General features: G+C 48.9%; 1 pseudogene; it reads right to left on the bottom strand.

Moving 5' to 3' along the window:
* LOC135504308 (plexin-A1-like) overlaps nt 1-8358 on the bottom strand; it is a 283703-nt pseudogene that overhangs the window by 105823 nt on the left and 169522 nt on the right.

Genomic DNA, 8358 nt, shown 5'->3' with positions numbered 1-8358 from the left:
ATGTTCTTGTCCTGTTACAACAGTGAAACGTCTCCAGTGGTCAACCAACCAGGCCGGTCCAGTATTATGGGAATAGCGTGAACGCCCAGCCCTCCGACGAGAGCCTGTCGAGGGGTTTTCTGCTTTCCATGAGTGGGCCTTTTGAAGAGCTCCCAATCCCTGCATGCATTACATCCTTCCTTTCATATTCTAATGGGGATTGTGGATTGGTTGAGGCGCTATCCTTTTAGCTCTCTGGACGCTGTATCCCGACACAATGGGCACAATCCATCCCTCCTTCACTTGCTTCATCCCCCGCTCCATCTCTTCCTTCACCCTCATCAGGTTGAAAATGCATTCAGTCCCTCACACGCTCAATTAAACTATTCCGGCTGTCTTTTTAATGCAAAACTCAAATATTATTACTGAGCATGTAAATACCCGGCGGGATAATTTGCCTTGCCAAATACGTGCCCTCCCCACCCACAATGCCAGTCGCCTCTGAGGAAAAGCTATTTATTTCCCCAGAGGTTGAGTTGGCATGCCCGGCCTGTTGGCAGCCTACACACGCTGGGGTCAGGGGTCTCGAGGGGAGTAGGTCAGGAGGTCGCGTGGGTTCTGTGTGGCTGATGAGGCTGGGCTGTTAAAACTAGTGTAGTGTACTGTAATGTCCTGAGGGAGTGTGTTGCATACAGCACATCAAAGACGCCTGCTTATTCAATGAGAGGAGGGAGAAAACGTGGGGGTGCTTCACCATCCCTGTCATACACACACACACACACACACATATATACAGAGGCGCATAAATAATCACACATTCTCTAGGTTGAAAGACATTGAACCAGGCCTTGATAAGAGGTCCAGGTGAACACTTTACATACGTTCTCCATTATATCCAGCTGTAATGGGGCGCCAGGCCAGCTAATTAGGAGAATATTGCTATGCTAATGTATGCAGCTCACAGAGCAGGGGCCAGGAAATAAAAATCTGTTTGATAAATAAAAGCAGAGAGGAGGGGCACAGAACATCTGGACCGGCAGGAGAGAGGACCAACAGGAGAGAGGAGAGAAGTAGAAGGGGTGAAGGAGAGCATGAAAGGAAGAGATAGGTAGCATGAGGGGATAGGGGAGAGACAGAGGGAGGTGAGGGGAGGTAGAGGGAGGAGGGAGAGGATGAGGAGGATAGGGGAGAGACAGAGGGAGGTGAGGGGAGGTAGAGGGAGGAGGGAGAGGATGAGGAGGATAGGGGAGTGGTAGAGGGAGGTGAGGGGAGGTAGAGGGAGGAGGGAGAGGATGAGGAGGATAGGGGAGAGACAGAGGGAGGTGAGGGGAGGTAGGGAGGGGAGGGGAGGATGAGGAGGAGGGGAGAGACAGAGGGATGAGGGGAGTGGTAGAGGGAAGTGAGGGGAGGTAGAGGGAGGAGGGAGAGGAAGAGGAGGATAGGGGAGTGGTAGAGGGAGGTGAGGGGAGGTAGAGGGAGAAGGGAGAGGATGAGGAGGATGGGGAGTGGTAGATGGGAGGAGATAAAGAATATAAATAAGGGGAAAGGGGATGAGAGAGGAAGTGAGAGGAAAAGAAGAGAGGAAGGGAGAGAGAGAGAGATGAAAGATATAGTAATGGCATGAGAAATGATAAGGGTGAGAGCGGAGATGAGGGTCTTTGGTCCATATCTATGTTTAGTGAAAGGCAGAGCTAGGGGAGTGGGATAGAAACAGGGTCTGAGAGCCTCAAGGCAGGATGTGGAGAGAATGGGGTAGATGAAGGGAGGGAGGGAGGAAGAGAGGGAAAGAAAGAGATGGATCTCAGATGGAAAGTAACATAACTCAATGTAGTATAACATTATCAATGAATCAGAGGAGCTCCAAGTTATTAAGGAAATTACATTAAGAGTCTGATCTCATCAGCAGTAACACAGGCTACTGAACAGAGAGGAGAGGATATCTCTCTCTATATATATATGCAGTATTTTTCTTTTTCTCTCACACACACACACACACACACACACACACACACACACACACACACACACACACACACACACACACACACACACACACACACACACACACACACACACACACACACACACACACACACACACACACACACACACACAATGACTTAAAACCGAACTTACGATTGGTGCACACTGCAGTTGTAGAAGACAAAGTCTACACTGGCAAACTTCTTTCCTGTCTCCTTAGACTTCAGATACAGCTTCACAGTGCGCTTGTCCCCTAGAAAGAGTCACAGTACATCAGTATGACACAATCTACACACAAACGCATAATACAATAATGCTATTTTGTTAACACACAGAGCAACTGATGTACATTACTAGCAAATAGCAGCATGAGGATGCTGTGGCTTCTTGTCTCACCCTGGTTGCGTGTGATGGGGGCGACCTCTCGTGTAGAAGGGGACAGGCAGTAAATGCGTCCCCCAAAGATGCGTCCCTCTGTCTCAGTGTAATCCTCAAAGGAGCAGTTGACCCCTGCCGAAAGGTTAGGCACATTCTGGGCCTGCAGCACCAGCTAGGAATACAGAGAGAGAGGAGAGTGTGAGGGACAAGTCAATGTGAGGACACACACTCTCAGTCACACAAATGCACGCACACACATACACACACACACACACACACACACACACTACACACACACACAGTCTTGTACAACTAAACATGTGGGGACACACAATTCAGTCCCGTTCAAAATCCTATTTTCCCTAACTCCTAACCTTAACCCTTAACCTAACCTTAACCCTTAACCTAATCCTAGCTTCTAACCCTAAACCTAACTCCTAACCTTAACCCTTAACCTAACCTTAACCCTTAACCTGCTTCTAACCCTAAACCTAAAACTAACCCTAGCTCCTAACCCTGACCCTTAACGTAATTCTAATCCTAACACTAATTGTAACCTTAACCCTAAACCCCTAGAAATAGCATTTGACCTTGTGGGGACTAACAAAATCTGCCCAGTTGGTCAAATGTTGTGGGGACTTCTGGTCCCCACATGAATAGTTCAACACGTCCACACACACACACAGGATTTATTGTCAGGTGAGTTACCTGCACTTCGGACATTGTGACAGAGATGTTTCCAGGCTGGACACTGAGTTTGACACACTGGTCCACTCGGGAGGCAAAACGCTGAGGCTCATCAGCCCTCTCACAATGATCCTTCCTGGAACACCTGACAGAGAGAGAATTTTGGTTCTTCAGGTGACTTGATAGTATGGAGTTGAGAACATAGTAATGTCAGGAAGGCAGCGTCAGAGCAGCTCCGTGTGGTCATACAGTACTTACACATTGTGGAGGACACACCAGCCACAGTGGGGATCTCCTGACCCCAGGCAGCCGCTGCAGGATGAGTACTGCTCACAGCTCTCCACTGGAACACGGCTCACCTGGAAACACACAGTACACACGGTTTACGTCATAGAATGCGTCAAGAGTTTACTGAGGGATTGGCTGAGTGTCAATTGAGTCTTTGTTGTCGTATGCCATTCGCCATCATAATCTGACATACTGTGCAGTTTACTTTCTAAAAAAAACAGATGTTCACCTTAGATTAGTCCTTGTCTCTGGCACATCTCAGCCCTGGTCTCTTTATGGTCGTGCTCATGGCTTGCGTGTTCTGTTTAGCGAGTCGGTGACAGACGGACAGCCGTGCTGCCTGGACTCAATCACCCCCTGGCCTGCACTGTTAAACGCAACCGTCTCCTCTCTGACTGGACACCAACATATTAGACTATTATTGGGCCTCTGTGTGTATTTGTGTGTGTGTGATTGGATGTGTGGATGCGAGCGAGCATGCGTCCATCCATGTGTGTGTGTGTGTGTGTCCGAGGGCAATCCGTGACAATGTTTGTGGGGCAGCTGTTGGGAGCCTGCAGCCCTGACCACAGTTATTCCTGTCACACTCAGATAGCAGAGAGCACAGCTCACACACTTCCAGCTGCTTCACTCAGGACTGGAGGTCAACAATTCCACATCCTGTATGTGTTCTGTGTCTTTGTCATCGTACTGGGCTTGAATATAGTAGATAGGCTTTCTATTCATCCACATAAATAGCTCCACTGCACCAAACTGTTTGAGCAGAAACATTACAAACTGTAGGACTGTGAGAAACACATCTGGGGTCAGTAGGGAAGAGGAAGAGAGAGAGTGTGTGTGTGTGTGTGTGTGTGTGTGTGTGTGTGTGTGTGTGTGTGTGTGTGTGTGTGTGTGTGTGTGTGTGTGTGTGTGTGTGTGTGTGTGTGTGTGTGTGTGTACATGTACAGTATGCAGACCTACTTCCGCCCAGAGCAGCATCCCTTTCTTTCTTTCTGTCTCGCTCTCTGTCTCTCTCTCTCCACCTTTCTCTCACTGCCTGCCTGCATGCCTGTTGGGTTCCACACATTCAGCAGGAGTCAACCTACACCACCTCACTGGGCTAGTATCACATTACAACCGCAGGCATCTTCTAAATCAAGTGTCAGAAATCAAACAGGATCAATTTAATCTGAGACCATTGAGGACTTCACTGCTGGGAGGACTGCAATTATTGACTAACAAGAGATAATCTAGTATGGAGCTGGACCTCTCTTTGAACGCTGATTGGCTGACAGCCGTGGTATATCAGACCATATACCACATGTATGACAAAACATGTATTTTTACCACTCTAATTACGTTGGTAACCAGGTTATAACAGCAATACGGCAGGGCTTTGTGGTATATGGCCAACATACCACGACTAAGGGCTGTATCCAGGCACTTCGCGTTGCGTCGTGTGTAAGAACAACCCTTAGCCGGGGTATATTGGCATATAGCACACCTCCTCATGCCTTATTGCTTAATTATAAAATGGGTCGTTTGGATCCTGGATGCTGATTGGTTGATATGCGGGAGTTGTCGGACAACAACTCCTGCAAAATACCATAACATGTTAATGTCATAATTCCAATGTCCCACAGCCCAGGCAGGAAATCTCTCTACACATTATTTTCCCATGTTACTATTTGGTTTGCAACAGTTGGGGGTTGTATACACCTACCTGTCTGCCTCTATGACCTGTGAAACAATGTATCATTTTACAAATGCGATCTCTCCGGTGCCAGCAAAGTAGAGACAAGCACTGGCTGTCATCAACCAGCGCCAGAACCGAGTTCTTCCACTCGTGTGCCATCAATGGAAACATCTCTATTAACATCACCAACTACCTTAGTTAACTCGGACTCGCTAACAATAACAGTTGTTGCGTATTGGACATTTATTAAATCATTATCATTGAATTTATAGAACGATTAGAATTAACAACTGGGTCAAAACAGGAGAAAACAACTAAAAAAGACCTGCCCACTTGGATAATAACTTCAGAATGTAAAAAACGAATTTACTCATTAAAATAATGTTTTGAATGAAAACATGTAATTCATATTTGTATAAATATATTGGCAACAGTTCTATAAAAACAATAATGCACTCAAACCCAGGAATGACCTTGCCCTCACCTCGGGCCTCAGAACAGCCCTTGTTGGGCTGGGTTCTTAGGCATTATTGTTGAAGTAAAGGCCTAGGTCGAATACAAATGTATTTTTACTACATGAGTGCATGCAAACGCAGATATATGGAGATAGCAGGGCCACTGATAGTCCTGATGTCATTATTACACTAAATAACCATAGAGGAAATAACAGTAAATAGCTGTCATTACATTCCCCTGGACAAAAGTGACTAAAGATTATGATGAGGCAGGCAGAAAAATCCAGACACACATACCGTATATTATTAAAACATAAAAGCCATAGCAGATGGAGTTTACTCAATAGGTCGGGCGATACAGGGGAAGATAATATTTCAATGGAACATTTCAATTACTGAGTTTTATAAAGCAAATAATAGAAAGGAAGATCTTAGGTTCCCCGCCAGAGTCCTTTGTCTTACCAAGAGGTACAGAGACTATTACTAAGAGCACCTATTCATATTAAAAATGTCATTTTCCTTCTGGCCTATTTACTGCTACAGGCAGTGAAGGCGGAGGACACTACCATTCATCTCTGGTCCAGCGACAGGGGGAGGGATTTATTACAAATAAATAACAGCCACAAATGAGCCTCTCATTTAGGTCACAATGGAGAATGTCTTAATCAGCCACGGGAAGGAGGGAGCTAGGGGGAGGAGAGAGGGTGAGAGGGAGGGGAAGGAGGGAGCTAGGGGGAGGAGAGAGGGTGAGGGAGGGGACAGAGGGAGCTAGGGGGAGGAGAGAGGATGAGAGGGAGGGGAAGGAGGGAGCTAGGGGGAGGAGAGAGGGTGAGAGGGAGGGGAAGGAGGGAGCTAGGGGGAGGAGAGAGGGTGAGAGGGAGGGGAAGGAGGGAGCTAGGGGGAGGAGAGAGGGGAGGGAGGGGACAGATGGAGCTAGGGGGGAGGAGAGAGGGTGAAGGGAGGGAGCTAGGGGGAGGAGAGAGGGTAGGGGGAGAGGGAGGGGAAGGAGGGAGCTAGGGGGAGGAGAGAGGGTGAGAGGGAGGGGAGGAGGGAGCTAGGGGGAGGGGAGGGGAGAGGGAGGGAGAGGGGGAGGAGAGAGGGTGAGAGGGAGGGGAAGGAGGGAGCTAGGGGGGGAGGAGAGAGGGTGAGAGGGAGCTAGGGGGAGGGTGAGAGAGGGGAAGGAGGGGAGAGAGGGTGAGAGGGAGGGGAAGGAGGGAGCTAGGGGGGAGGGAGGGGAGGAGGGTGAGAGGGAGGGGAAGGAGGGAGCTAGGGGGAGGGGGGAGGAGGGAGCTAGGGGGAGGAGAGAGAGGGAGGGGACAGGGTGAGGGGAGGGAGAGGGTGGAGGGGGGAAGGAGGGAGCTAGGGGGAGGGGAGGGTGAGGGAGGGGAGAGGGAGCTAGGGGGAGGAGAGAGGGTGAGAGGGAGGGGGGAGGGAGCTAGGGTGAGAGGGGAGAGGGAGGGGAAGGAGAGAGCTAGGGGAGGGGGGAGGGAGGAGCTAGGGGGAGGGAGAAGGGGAGAGAGGGTGAGAGGGAGGGAGCTAGGGGGAGGAGAGAGCTAGGGGGAGGAGAGAGGGTGAGAGGGTGAGAGCGAGGGGATGGAGGGAGACACACAAATGTAATTGCGACTCTGATATTTCATTTCACATAAGGGCAGCGGCATGGGCCCGGCTCAGCAGGCCTACTGTAATTGCTCCATCTGTGTAATTTGCGCCAAAATAGAATGTGCTATCAGAGCACAATACTGTGATGGATGGGTCATTCTGTTAGCACCCCTTCAGAACCAGCCCATGGTGTCACACACACATACAGATTAGGTCATCCCTCTGCCCACCCCGAAAACGACAAGGCTTCATTTCACAAGAACAAACTTTTCCTTCTGGAGGCTTTTTCATTCCTTTTCCCTGTCATCTGTCTTGAATTCGGCTGGGCATAGAGCGAAATATGGCAAATGAGACCATACATCACATCCACTGACACAGACACAGCTTTGAGAGTGAGGGAGAGAGAGAGAGAGAGTGCGAGACACACAGAGAGAGAGAGAGAGAGAGAGAGAGAGAGAGAGAGAGAGAGAGAGAGAGAGAGAGAGAGAGAGAGAGAGAGAGAGAGAGAGAGAGAGAGAGAGAGAGAAAGGGCCCGAATGCCGTGCGGCACTGTCACCTGTGCTGCACTCTTGATGGTGGCCACCACATTCTCACAGAGGACAAAGAGAGGACCAGCACATTCTCACAGAGGACAAAGAGAGGACCAGCACATTCTCACAGAGGACAAAGAGAGGACCAGCACATTCTCACAGAGGACAAAGAGAGGACCAGCACACTCTCACACAAAATCTGCCTCACATGCCACTGACCAAACAGGCAGGTGACTTGGTGCATTCCTTTCTACCTCTGGTCACAACCAGGCTTCTTCTTCTTCTTCTGTGGACTTTATATGGCGGTTGGTAACCAACTTTAAGGTGCATTACCACCACGAGTTGGACTGGGGTGTGGACCTCAGCTCATCTATCAATCACCCACGTGGGCATATGCTCCTAAAAACCAATGAGGAGATGGGAGAGGTGGAACTTGCAGTGTGTCAAGCGTCACAAATGTACGTTTTATTTTAGCGCCTGGCTATGCAGACACTCGTTGACGCACGAGACGTGAGTGGTGTGGGCAGCATGTTAGGGGAAAGGCTCCAGAAGGGTTATTCAGCTGTCTCCATTATAGAACCCTTTTAGTACCAGGTAGAGCCTTTCTGTGTTCCATGTATAACCTTCTGTGGAAAGTTCTACATGCAACCCAAAATGGTTCTACTTGAAACCAAAAGGGTTCTACATGTAACCCGAAATGGTTCTACTTGAAACCAAAAAAGTTCTACATGTAACCCAAAATGGTTCTACTTGAAAACAAAAGAGTTCTACATGTAACCCAAAA

The sequence above is a fragment of the Oncorhynchus masou genome, chromosome 18 (assembly GCF_036934945.1).
Source record: "Oncorhynchus masou masou isolate Uvic2021 chromosome 18, UVic_Omas_1.1, whole genome shotgun sequence".
NCBI lineage: Eukaryota > Metazoa > Chordata > Actinopteri > Salmoniformes > Salmonidae > Oncorhynchus > Oncorhynchus masou.
Note: the sequence above shows the minus strand (reverse complement) of the source record. Positions and strands in the feature narration are given on the sequence as shown.